Consider the following 13,403-nt stretch of genomic DNA (forward strand, 5'->3'; position numbering starts at 1 on the left):
TGACGGGGCCAAGGCTCCTGCGTATGGGCTATGCTGTGGACGGGTTGTGTAAGCGTGGGTGTGGTGCTTTGGGGACCTTTCTGCATATATTGTGGGAATGCCCGGAGGTGGAGCGATTCTGGCGTGGTGTGCATGAGGTCCTGCGTGTGGTTACGCATGTGGTGCTGCTACCCGAAGCTAGGAGATGCCTGTTGAATGTGTGGGAACCTGCTGACTACTCGGCGCCACAGACGCGGTGGGTGACTCTGGGATATATGGTGGCCAAGCGTGATATTGCTCAACTGTGGGGATCCCAGAGGTCCCCGACTGTCTCGGCCTGGAAGGAACATATGGACTGGTGCATGTTTCGGGAAAAGGTGGTGTATGTGGCGAGAGGTAAGCCTGGGACATGGGTGAAAGTATGGGGCCCCTGGAACGCCTACCGCGGGGGGATTTGTGCTCCGCCGTCATTGCCCGATCGGTCGCCAGCCCCATCCCCCTAGCTGATCCCCCTTCCGTTGCTCCGGGCATTGAGTTTACCCAGCCCTAGTCCTGATTTCCTCCCCTTCTTGATACTCCCATGGACTGGTAGGGTCCCCCTTCTAGGGGAGCACATGCTGCTATTTCTGACTGTGGATTGCCTTGTGGGTTTGTTCTTTTGGTTGTTCTTTCAGTTTAAAATGAAACCGTATAGTGTGGTCCGGATGGGGTTGCTATCAACACTACTAACTCCTGTGTTTCTTCCTCAGCCGCAATGCACGCTCTACAATGTGTATCATATGCTCCATCTGTTTACTAGCACCCGGCCGGAAGGTTGTAGGCCCATCTTTGTATATTTTTATGTGTTTTGTAATAAACGGTTTCAAAAAAAAAAAAATAATAATAATAAGCTGAAAAATGTACTGAGCTCCAATTGGAGCATTTTGAATGCAGAAAATGAGATCAAACTCCCAAAACCACTCTTTGCATTTAAGAGGAATTATAACATCTGCAAGAGTTTGGTAAACACGTACAGACCTACCCGCCCCATGACACAAAGTACCCTTCAAATGGGTAAGGCGTTGGGCAATAACAAATGTGGCACTTGTTCTATCTGTGACCACTGTTTGGTAACCAAGACATCAATCTATAATGGTTATAGTTTGATATCAAAAGATTTAAATAATTGTAGAAGTTGCAATGTTGTCTATCCGATACACTGCCCTTGTGTGTTAGCATATGTGGGGGAGACAGGGAGATAACTCAGACTTAGAATGCTAGAACATAGGTCAGCCCTGAATAAAAAGAAACACAATGTACCTTTAGTTGATCACTATAATGCACTCAACCATAAACATACAGAGTTTGAGTGGTTTGTGATAGAAAAGATAACCACAAACAGAAGAGGAGGCAACTCAGAAACAAAGAGGCAAAACCGGCAACAATGGTATATTTCTATTTTAGACACAATAGGACGAGGTCTTAATACAAGAGAGGATTGGGTGAAACTGATCATTTAAGAATAATTGGAATAGCCTATATATAGATTGTGGGGAAAGTTTATCCTCAACTCTTATGTAACCCAGTAGATGGCTCTGGGTTTGCCTTTACGTACAAATATGTTAGATATACTAAATATGGTTATTGCACATAGTAGATTTAGCCCTAGTGGCTTTACCACTTTATGAAAGTTGTGCCAGTATCTTGTGATGTCATCTATAAGTGTGAGTCCATCCTAGATATATTATGAGAATTCTAGGGGGCTCTTTATTAGGTCCTGATTACTAACAAGGGACACGATTCATGATTAAATATTTAATTATGGTAGTGACAGAGGCCAACCAAATAAATATATAGGGCTATTACCAAACATTTTGATATGGCAGCCGAGTTCTAATTATTAGCCATTCAAAGATGGCGCATTTTGTTTTATTCTAGGATGTTATCTTTATGCGCGCCTAAGAGGTACAATAATGTATGGTTTACCAGATTAGAAACGTATTCATTACCAATATGGGTTAGGAATGACACATTCACCACAGAAAAGGTTCTTTTGTTGAGATAAATTAAAACGCATGAAGAAATATGTGAATCCCGTTTGAACCATAGATAAGTAGTAGTGTATAGTCTTGCCACTCTAAGATGGCGGGTCCTAAATCCTTTACACATCATCTTTACCACCAAAACCACGCAGGTGTGGTATGCGTTAGGACGAATGTATAGGAGATGCCATAAAAACAGCCCGAATAAACGGCAGCCGAATCATTCACTTTGGAAAATAGCCCGGCAGAGACCCTGGAGCATAGAAGGCCTGCACTTTGACAGAGGTGAGGGGACATTACAGATTGTGTGAGAAAGGGAACTTTATACATGGCCAGGTGGGGCCTTTGACGATAATTCTAAAAGGTTTAGTTTTACATGGGTAAATCGGCTTTAAAAAAAAAAAAAAAATCAGGGAGGATTCTCAGACCAGCGGAGAATCAGGGAGGTTGTCTGACTAGCGGAAGTGACAGAATATGCATGATTTTCCCTATATAAATGGCACGCTACATATGGCTCGAAGGGTTTTAGATAACGTTATGAGAAGGTCATTTGAATACCAAATAATCCCTCCATTTTAAATAACCTGGAAGTTTGAAGATAAAAATGTGGCATTGATCATAGGGCAGGGACTAGATGGGGGCATTTGAAATCAAACTACTTATGGCCCAGAATAAAGGATCGATGGAGATATATAGATTTTCTTTCTATTTTTCTTTACAGCCAATAATATCTTGCTCTGGGTAAACAGGCAGAAAGAGTGACTTTATGCTCTCTTTCCACCATTTGTACAAAAGGTGAGACTATAGAAAAGTGTCCTTTGAAAGGACCCGTGTAAAAAACTGTTTAACTGTCTTGTTTTTTTTATAAAATCCCGTACTTAGCACTAACCGGGAGGGCAGCTTTAATCAACATGAACCAGTGGAGTCAAGTGACAAATATATGGTACTAACAGTAATGTGTGGGTAATAAATGGATAAAACACAGTGAAAGAGTAAGCATATTAGAAGGATTATTTCTTTAAAATCTTGTATATATTAATCATGGAAATATATTTTAAATTAAACAGGACAACCAAGACGTGTTCCGGTTGGGTCCACATATGAAATCGTCGATATTTCCCCATAACCATCTAATATCTGTGAGATGAGAGTTAAACAGTCTAAAGGTAGATGTGGTAAACCAGGGCACTGAATACTAATATGGAGCTGTATTTCACCTTTAGGTAGGGGGTGAGTCTACTGGAATTGAGTGCAAATAAATACATTGTCCATCCAATCAAGACAAAAGGAAAAATAAAGGTACTTTATTAACTCCTTATGTAAAAGGAACAGTGGGAACAATTATTAACAATAAAACAGTCCACTGAATAATATTTTACATTGTTTATTTATACATATAGTTTCTGGGACCACATCAATTCACTGAAGTGTGCATCTTCTAATTCCCATTGGAGCCACTCCTTCCCGAGTGCCGTAGCACCGGTGAGTGTAGCCATGTATGGTTAGTTGCTTAGCGATGAATGAATGGATATTTGGTGAGGCAGAATGAACTAGTCCAAGACAAAGTTGACATTAAATATATGGGTTCTTTCTTTATAAAAGATCTTCCATGAGGTGTGTGTATATTTACAGGATCATACACAGAATGGCCTAAGAAATGTTTTGAACTAAGGAACAATATATATACTTTGTTAAGAATATGAAGATGTTTTGATTTATTTGATGAACAATGACTGCTATTATAAATAAGGTCGGGGGGCAAAAATAAAGTGATACATATGTGTCATGAAAATATATATGTATATTACCAAAAAGAAATGCTATTAAGATTATTAGGATTGTTTCATATTTTTATGTATGTTTATTTTATATTTTTATGTTAGGTGTATTATAATTATATCAGAGAGCAATGTGGCTAAGGGAAGAAAATTAATAGTCCTGAAAAAGGTGGCTTTATTAACACAGCTTTACCGAAATGCGTCGACGCAGAATATTTTTGTTTAATTTGAAGAGAGTCAGCAACCACAAAAAAGACAGGGAAGTTCTTTCTCCTGCTGTGTGCTGTCTACAACAGTTTCAAATTAACAGTGTTAAGACAAATTTGATTGTCTCTTGTAGTTTCCTGTCCAGGGAGGTTGTTTGTTAATGAATTGGGGTTTATTTGACAACCCAGGGGTTTTTAACCGGTATTATTGTATTATTGTTTATTATGATATGTATCTGTATTAAAACACTTTTTTTTTCTTTTTTATCTATGCTCAATATGATCTATTAAATATGCACAATAGTGCTTACACACTCTGATTAGAGCTTTTATTAGTATACTTGGGGGATAGGTGGAACACTAGATATTCATTGGCATGACTTCAGTATGAAAGAATACGTATGCTATCAGAGTTCCAAATGGAAAATTTGGTTTTAACTTTTAAGTTACATAGGTGCTCTGTCCCTTTGGGTCATTAGAGCCCCTCTCCTTGGTTTCAAGGTATCTCACTGTTACACAGTTTCGTAAATTATACTTGCATTTTGATTCCTTCTTGAAAGACACAGAGCTTTCTTTAAAGTTGCTGTACTTATGGAAACAGCTGCCAACTTTAAGGCTATCAAGCCTAACATTACAATTATTCTGCCTATTATGTACCTACGTCTATGACTGGTATTATTCGGTTTCATACTATCCAGACTCAGACAAAGTGGGTAAAGAAATAGTAGCAACTGAATCTTCTCTGTCGGTCTCTATCTGTGCATACAGCAAAACAGTCTTTGTTGTGCTCAACTTTATTTACAAAATATGTACAATCTTCGTGAGGCTTCCCAGCCCTACTCCGTGTTTGTCTAAATGTCGACCCTAATTTTATTCTTCTTCAGACCTAGGAATTCTTCTTTTAAGCAACTAAACAAAGTTCATTTATCTCAAATCTTATGATGACCAAGTTCATTAATAAGCATCTCCAATATTATTACTCTCAATCCATCAACAAGCACAGGAGATTCTTCTGTATTTAGATAGACAAATTCATGCTCATTTAGCACTAGTTTCTAAAAGCACTCAGACTTGTCAGGTAAGGAAGTGCAAATGTAAAAAGATAGTTCAAATCAAGTTCTGAAACTCTCAGTTGAATTTCCACTAATAGTAGCAAGATAAGTAAACTCAGGAGAAGAGTACCTTCTACCAGGCAACTTCGATCCTTTATACCTCCTGAGGTTTGATCCTTCACAGTTTCCACTTAACCCTGATTCGCCAGATGCCTCAGATATGGATGCAAGAGCTTTTTCGGAGTAAAACTTCAAACTTCTCCTTACTTTAATCTTTCGCCAGCTTTCTTCCACTACTACTTGTGATCCCACAGCACTAGTTCCCTCTTTGGGGTCAGAATCTGATTTTGTCACTGCCACAGCATCAGCTTCTTCGAGTTCAGATTCCCCCTCAGATTTATCAAGACCCCCCCTCAAATCGTGCAAGTGCTTTCTTAGGCTCTGTCTAGTCACCTATAGCTTGGCTGCCCTCTTCCCGTGGCCTTTCGACCACTGCTTGCATCTCTTCTTGGAGAGGGACTGTTACTCATTCAAGGGGACACAGGATTCTACAAGTGTGGGATGTGTGCACCCAATTAGGAAGACCACCACGCTTCACAGCAGTTGTAGTGACCAAAATCACCTGGTACGGACCACGGCAACGGGGCTCAAGACAGTTCTTTCTCACATGTTTCTTCACCACGACCAAGTCACCAAGTCTATGGTCATGTCACTGCTACTGATGTGGCGGCGCTGTCGCAGCTACAACCTGGTGAGACACTGCACGAACACGTCAGCAAATCCTTATACAGTAATCGCACACCGAATCTTCTGTGGTGTTCAGAAACACATTGGCAGGCAGAGCAGACAACTGCATAGCTCTTCCTATGATTATCTCATGGAGAGACAGTCCTGTTCTTCAATCTGGGACACTGCGAAGACTCATCAGCACAAGAGGCAAAACATCAGGCCATTTCAGAGATGTTAAAGCACACACTATAGCCTACCTGGATTTCAGAGTGCCATTGACCTGTTTCACAATACCTGAAGCTTATGGCCGATAACGTCAATGTAATCTCTGCTCCACTTGTAACGTTGCCCATAGCATTCTCAGAACCTCATTATTCCTCGGTCTGATTCTAAAGAGGTTGAAAATCTGAATCTCAGAATGAGTTCCCTCAACTTAGCTACAGTGAGGATTTCACATCTCTTAGTCAGGTAGGGTTCTACCCAAAGTGAAAAGATGCACCCTAATACTAAAACGTATCTCAATCCATTGTATACTGGCATCAGTGAAATCCAGCTGCATCCATTGAATGGACCTCCAGATCTCCCTATGTGGCTCAGTGTAATGGCAGTTCACTTTCTCACATTCATTTGCATACAAATCACGCATTGGTAACATAATGCTTCAGCAATCTCTCCAAACTTCAGGTTAAACTAAGTCTGCCTAAACAACCTCACCACGGCATCCCTTCCTACATGCATAAACCATGATAATACCTTGTCATCTGTGGCAACAAACGATTAGGTAGCACTGGTCTTCCATCTCCTGAAACCCAAATATCATCATCTCGCTTTACATATCCTGCTCTGATCCAACTTTGCTGTTCCTCCTCAGTAACTTCCTCTTGCAATCGTCATCAAAAGGTTGAAATTAATTTCATCCACGCCCTCATTTGTATATTCACCATTGGAAGTGCACACGTTTAGTGCACAATAACCTGCAACTTCGTCTGCATAACGATTTCCAATTGTCATAGAATCGTTTCCTTTACAATGGGCAGAGCATTCAATGACCGCAACTTGTGCTGGCATTTGTAGAGCAACTAACAGTGTTCTCACATTTTTTCCATTGCGGATCGGGGACCCTGACGAGCTTATGAATGCCCTTTGGTATCATAAATGTCTAAAGTCATGAACGACACCGAACACATACTGACTATCACTGAATATTGTCACCTTTAGCTGGTCTGAAACGCAGAATGCTCTGGTAAGAGCAATCATTTCTGCAACCTGCGCAGAGAATACTCTTTGAAGCCAGGCAGCTTCCACCACACACATAAAGATAGAGATAGCATACGCAGCTCTCAGGTTTCCTTCATTGTCCCTAAGACAAGAGCCATCCACAAACAGGGTGTAATCAGATTCAGACAATGGCTGATCAGTAATGTCAGGACGGGGATTGGTGCATAGTTCAGTAACATTGAGACAGTCATGCTCTACTTTGATCTAATCTGCATCACAATCAGGTAAAAAAAAAGCAAAGTATCTGGGTTCAGAACTGAACATCTTTTCAAATTGACGTACTCGGCAGCCAAAACAGTCTGCTCATACCTTGTGAGACTGATATTGGTTAGGTGCTGAGTACGAGTTCGAGTCAACAAAATTTCATCTGAATGGTGTACATAAACAGTCAAAGGGTGACCAAATATGATGCTATCGCATCTCTCTATGCTGACACCTGTTGCAGCAATGAATTTGAGACTTCCGGGTAATGCTAATTCTCCTAGATCCAGAGTAGCTGAAAAATAGGTAACGGGTCTATGGGCACTTCCATGATTCTGAGTCGATACTGAGAGAGCACAACCTTCTTGTTCACAACAAAAGAGAAAAAATGCTTTGTTGTAATCTGATATTCCTAATGCAGGAGCGCGAAAAAAGCAATTTTTTCCCAGCTTAAGAATGCAATCAAGCAATCATTGTCCCAGGGCACCGGATCTGAAACATCCTTGTGTGAACATCTGCAGAGGTTTGGCCACTAGGGAAAAGTTGTGTATCCACTGACGACAGTAGCCCACCATTCCCAGAAACATCCTGAGTTCCTTCTGCATGCAAGGTGGATTTATTTGCATGATTGTTGATACCTTTCTCGCACCTTTCACAATGTGATGCCCTAAGTAGAGGACTTCCGTCATACAATACTTTAACTTACTTGAGGACACTTTATGTCTATTCACACCCAAATAGTTCAGTAGGTCAATTGTATCAACTTTACATGCTCCTCGAGTATGCGATGCAGCCAAAAGGTCATCGATATACTTTACCAGGACAGAATTACAGAGCACGACCAAAGACTCAAGTTTTTCTTAAAGATGTGGTTAAAGATGGAAAGATTCTCTGACTACCCTTGTGGGACAAACCTGGAAAGCGACCAAGAATTGGCTCTCCTCATGCAGGGGAATCGAAAAGAAGGCCTGGCAAAAATCAATGACAGTGAACCATTCAGCCTCAAATGTAATCTGAAATATTATCACAGATTGATTCGGTACCAAGGGACAACAAGAAACCACTTTGTTATTAATTTTTGGGAGATCCTACTCTATGCGGTACTTGCCGCTCAGCTTTTGCAAGCCCATAATGGGTGAGTAACATGGACTCCCCAGGATCTCTTTTAAAATGCCTTGCTCAAACATAGTCTCAATCACAGGTGTTATTCCAGCAGCCTTCATCTGTGTTACCATCAACTTTTGCTTTAACATCTTGTGCATCACAACAATATTTAGTGTTACACAGAATTTCGTCAACAGACTTATTCTGCAAACAAATCAAATGTTGTTGTATTATTATACTAATTTCAGGTCTCTGCCCAGTCACAAATCGGAACACAAACTGTCCTATATCCGTGGGTTCTAGGGTGTCCATCCCACTATACTGTTTGAAAGCCTGCAACAACCTTTCATAAAGCACATGCATCATCTCCTTAGGTTCTTGTGTCATTCTGTCAATCTTCACCCAATCAATATCTGTCAGAGAGTACCTGTAATTCTCCACAGGAGCAGAAGTGATGCTAATTCCCAGTGCCCCACCTGGGTAAATCTGCCCTATATTATGGCAAGGCTTAACCAACGGGGGAAAGGGTGTGGGATAAGAAAGAAGAGACAACTCCAACCGCTGAGGTAACCTGTCAATTCCAGACTGCTCCTTATGTATTTATGATGCCTGCAGAGACGTTATGGTGAATACCTAATGCACATATACAAGGGGAAAAGCATGCAAGGTAAATACAGCAACTTAAGTCTATTCAATACTCTGAAACATTAATAGAACCTCACTACTTGGAGTTCTTTGCCTCTCTTCTGAGTTGGAATAACAATGTTGATATTATTCCGAATTTGGTTTCTTTTGAAGAAGCATGAGAATCAAGGGAGGAAAGAATAGGTAGGAAAGAGAAGAGAACAAGCATTTACAATGTAATGGTCTCGGTAGTGTTAAAGTTAGAGCTATTGGCATTGCTCGTGACATTATTTTTGTTTATGTTTTTAAAACATTTAAAGAAACGGCATTGTTATTTACAATGTCAATAGCTTAATCTCTCTCAAATGCGAGACCTATTGCATTTGAACCCACACACAGAGCCACACACACAAAGCCACCCACACACACAGAGCCAACCACACAGAGCCACCTACACAGAGCTATTCACATAGAGCAACCCACACACAAATAGAGCCACCCACACAGAGCCACCTACACACACACAGAGTTACCCACACACAGACAGAGCCAAGCATAGAGCCACCTACAAAAAAACCACCCACACAGAGCCACACACACAGAGGCACACACATACACACCCACACACATAGGGCCTCCCCCACACACACAGAGCCACCCACACTTACACAGAGCCACACAGACATGCTGCTGACTTTAAACATTGCATTCTATTTAGGTTCTTACTGTCTCTTCTGTAATTCTCTGCTGAGGAGCACTGTCATTCTGTGTACTCAATTGAGGTAAAATTGTAGTCCTTCTGCTATTTTTAAAAAATGTCCCGGTTTTTGGCTTTAAAAGGCTGGTCACCCTACCATAGGTAGTCTTTCGATCGCAGTTGGGTATGTATTTTTTGGGTAGTTTTATAGCGCAATCTTGCAACACACAAGTTCACGATCCTATTTTTAGGCACGGGCAGATTAAATGATTTGTCCTGAATCACAGGATGTTGTCCGTCGGCCGCGCTGCCGCCTCTGGTGCAGGAAACCAGGGTTCGAACCTCGAGGTCGCGTCCACATCCTGTGATTCTGGGCAAATCACTTAATCACCCCGTGCCTGAATGTGTAATGTAAATACTGTGCTATGTAAAGCGCTCCAATACCTTCGGGTCGAGTTCGCGCTATATAAATATGCAACAACAACAAAAAAATAGCCGACACCAAGACTGAAACACGGTCAACCGAGCGTAAAGTCGGTCGCTCTGGCCGTGAGGCCGCCCTCCTCCACGTAAAGATTGCCATTGGCCACGGGTTTCCAAGGGAAGGGGAGGGTGAGGTAGGCTGTAAGAATGGGTTGTATATTTAAATTGCATAAACTTAAACGGCGGAAATGGGGGACAGTCAATCGACATGCGGCGCTAGTTGTTGACCGGTTTTGTTTGCGGTAGGCTCTTGATTAATGTAAACAGCTGCTATGCCGGAGACATAAAGAAACACCTGTTTGTTGACATTTTGCTAAAAGCCTTTAAGAGTGGCGAAAAGAACCGTTCTGGCGACTAAGTTTAACAGCACGTCAGGTGTAGTTACCCCGTTCAATGTCACCAATGGCTGATATTCACCCGTTTCCACACTTGTAAACTCTTCCAACTGTTGTAAGTCCATACAACGTTGTGATTGGGTTATCCACAGCTCCCTGGCTGCAGTGTAATCCCTAGTTCACTCTCAGCTGACTTCCCAGAGCAGTGTGTCCTGGACCCCAGTACCTTGCGGTACAGCAATGGAGCTCCGTGGGCTGCACTCTCGCGGGCACACCCTACTGCTGCTCGGCCCGCACCAACCCTCATCCACGGGCAGCCTGGCGCTGAGCCCCAGCGCCGTCTTTGCTCCCCTCAAACCTGAAGGGCGCCCGGCTCCACCTTGTACAGAGAGTCACCTAGCAGTACAGGAGTTAGGACCTGGGGAACATCCTTTGCTTCCCCACTAAAGGGACGGCGCTCTCTACCTTCTCCCCGAGTTACCTTAGCGGCTGCCACACTCAGAGTGGTACGGGCGCTGTGCCTCCTGAGCCCCGCCGAGACCCGGCAGCATAGCATGGAGGCCGCCATCTCTGCTGCACTCAGCACAGCGCGCATGGTGGACGGGGATGACACCATGAACACCACCATCTTTCTCCGAGGTCAAGCAGAAATGCCTCGTAGAAACGCAGCGTCATTTTCGGATTTGGGGGCGTGTTTTTCTTTCTCTCCTCTTCCCATTGGCTGGAATGTTTACATTCCAGAGAAGAGAAAGAAACAAAAAAACACACCCCCGAATCCGAAAAAGACCTAAAAACGCTCCGAGGGGGTTTATATAAACGTACCGATGGAACAACGAAAATACAGTCTTTGATTAAGAAGCTGACTAACCGAAGTCAAGTCTTCTTGACAAGGATTTGTGCTCCAGGACTCTTCCAAAGATCGCAGAGTTGCTGCCGATTTTTGAAAACCCCTCCCTCTGTCAAGTTCAGGAAACCACATCGGAAATAAAACTCCGGCTCAATAAAACATCCAGTGCTGGTTTCTGAAGCGCCGATGCATAGTGGAGAACTCCGGAAACTTCTCTATTCTTCAGAAAAGCCAGCAAAACCACAAGGAAACTGGAGGGAACAAATCTATATACAATTGATGCCAGTAAGTCTCTGAATAGTTTTTAAATAACCACTCAGAGTAGGGAAAGTCTTCGAGACTCTAGTCTCTTCAAAATTTCAGTTGAAGCACGCGGAAAGTAACGCGCGCACCATCGGACTCAAAATACTACTCGAGAGCATTCCAACAACAGCTCCCTTAGTGAGAATGAGGGTCATCTTTAAATGTACAAGCACTCCAGTCACTGGTACTGTTCTCCAATGATGGCAGCCATCTGTAATTGTACAGAAAACTCATGCCATTGCTACTGTTCTCCAATGATTAATCATTGGGTGTTTAACCAGCACATGTATCTTGATTTCCTGATTAATAATAGATACATTCGCCGGATTCCTGACAATATCCTGTGGTGGCACTTTAGCTTTCAACCAAGTTATCACCTGCACGTATTTCTTCATCACTACAGGTGATGGACCATGCACAACTGGGTCGCTCTCAGGCTCAACCCTGGGCCACTCTGTAGTTATTTTACATGCTGACCACAAATCATTGGGGACTACAATCTTGAACAAAGTAATCAGATCAGTTCACAACACCTTTGAAATTTTCACAGATCGATCAACCTGTTTGTACTACTCTACAGGCTTCTCTCGCATCTTTGGGAAATCATTGGTAAAAGCCACAAGGTCACCTCTACTCTAAGGTAAATGCACATAACCTCCACTCTGTATTTCCTGCAAGGGGAAAGCCTTAACACCCATTCCCGTTTAGCCCAAAGGAGGAGGTTCTCCTGTTGTTCTTTTAGAACCCTTTCTTTTTGCCCACCTTTCTTACCATTTGTCCAATGTGCTCCAAATCCGAATGTTTAGAACTACTTCTCGAATTTAGGTTTTCATTTCTGGTAATCTCAGTTACTCTTTGTTCTGATCGCTAAATGCAAGTCTATGATTTTTTGCAAAGCCTTTGGTCGTTTTATATTAACATTATATCTCTGAGCCAAATCAGATAATTTCTCATGAGTCTGTGTCGGTCTCCAAGTAACATCTTTACACATGAATAACAATTCATTCTGTTGGTAGGTATCTCTTTGATTAAGCTCCAAGCTCCCACTTATCATTTCATGCAATTAAGTTTTTAATATACTACATCTATCAGATTTACCTTCACAGACAATTTTATAGTTCCATGGCTCACCTCTGAATTCAGATTCTGATTTTCATTTTAATTAATATTATTATGCTCCTTCAACCATTGCTCTAAATCTTGGCCTTCAATTAGATGTTGGCTCTCAGAGGTTCTTTTTTGTGTGGTGTTGTCTTGAGGCTTACTATTCGTTACATTTGGGAGAGTTTCCCGTACAGGTGAATCCATACCTGCCAATCCAGGAAAAGACCTTATAGGACTGAATCCGTTCTGTATTTCAGAAGGGTCTGCACTCGCTGCACATGGTGAGCTTGCATTCATTAGGACCAACAATACAAATTGCATTCTCTGGCTACCTGCTCCTCTTTCCTGTAGCTTCGCTTCTGTAGAAGCAGGCACTGTCTGATTTTCATTCCCAGCAGAACTAGGATCGTACATAGGGACTACAGCACCCATAGTAACTGGTATTGTAAGAGCATCCAGAAGTTTTGAAGCCAACTTAGTGTTACAATTCCCTGAGGAGCCTGGCACACACGCTCCTATATTTCCTCCTGTTATAATCCGTGTTGTGCTAGGTAATATAACCCCGACAACACCAGAACTAGAGGCAACCGGTTCTGAAGCAGTACCAGAACTCTCGCATTCCTTACACTTCCCATGTGTGTTAGATTATATGGGGGTGGGCG

The 13,403-nt window shown here is 42.2% G+C and overlaps 1 long non-coding RNA gene across 5 annotated transcripts in view; it reads left to right on the forward strand.

Annotated features, from left to right (window-relative positions):
- Positions 1-2,170: 2,170 nt before the first annotated feature.
- Positions 2,171-13,403, forward strand: part of LOC146862874 (uncharacterized) — a 218,352-nt gene continuing 207,119 nt past the window's right edge. For all 5 annotated transcript variants that reach the window (XR_014978522.1, XR_014978520.1, XR_014978524.1 and 2 more), the window contains exons 1-4: positions 2,171-2,285; positions 2,722-2,795; positions 3,224-3,299; positions 3,401-3,482. This is a non-coding gene — a long non-coding RNA (uncharacterized LOC146862874). The remainder of the gene's footprint in view (positions 2,286-2,721; positions 2,796-3,223; positions 3,300-3,400; positions 3,483-13,403) is intronic.

This window comes from Triturus cristatus, chromosome 2_2 (assembly GCF_964204655.1).
Source record: "Triturus cristatus chromosome 2_2, aTriCri1.1, whole genome shotgun sequence".
Taxonomy (NCBI): domain Eukaryota; kingdom Metazoa; phylum Chordata; class Amphibia; order Caudata; family Salamandridae; genus Triturus; species Triturus cristatus.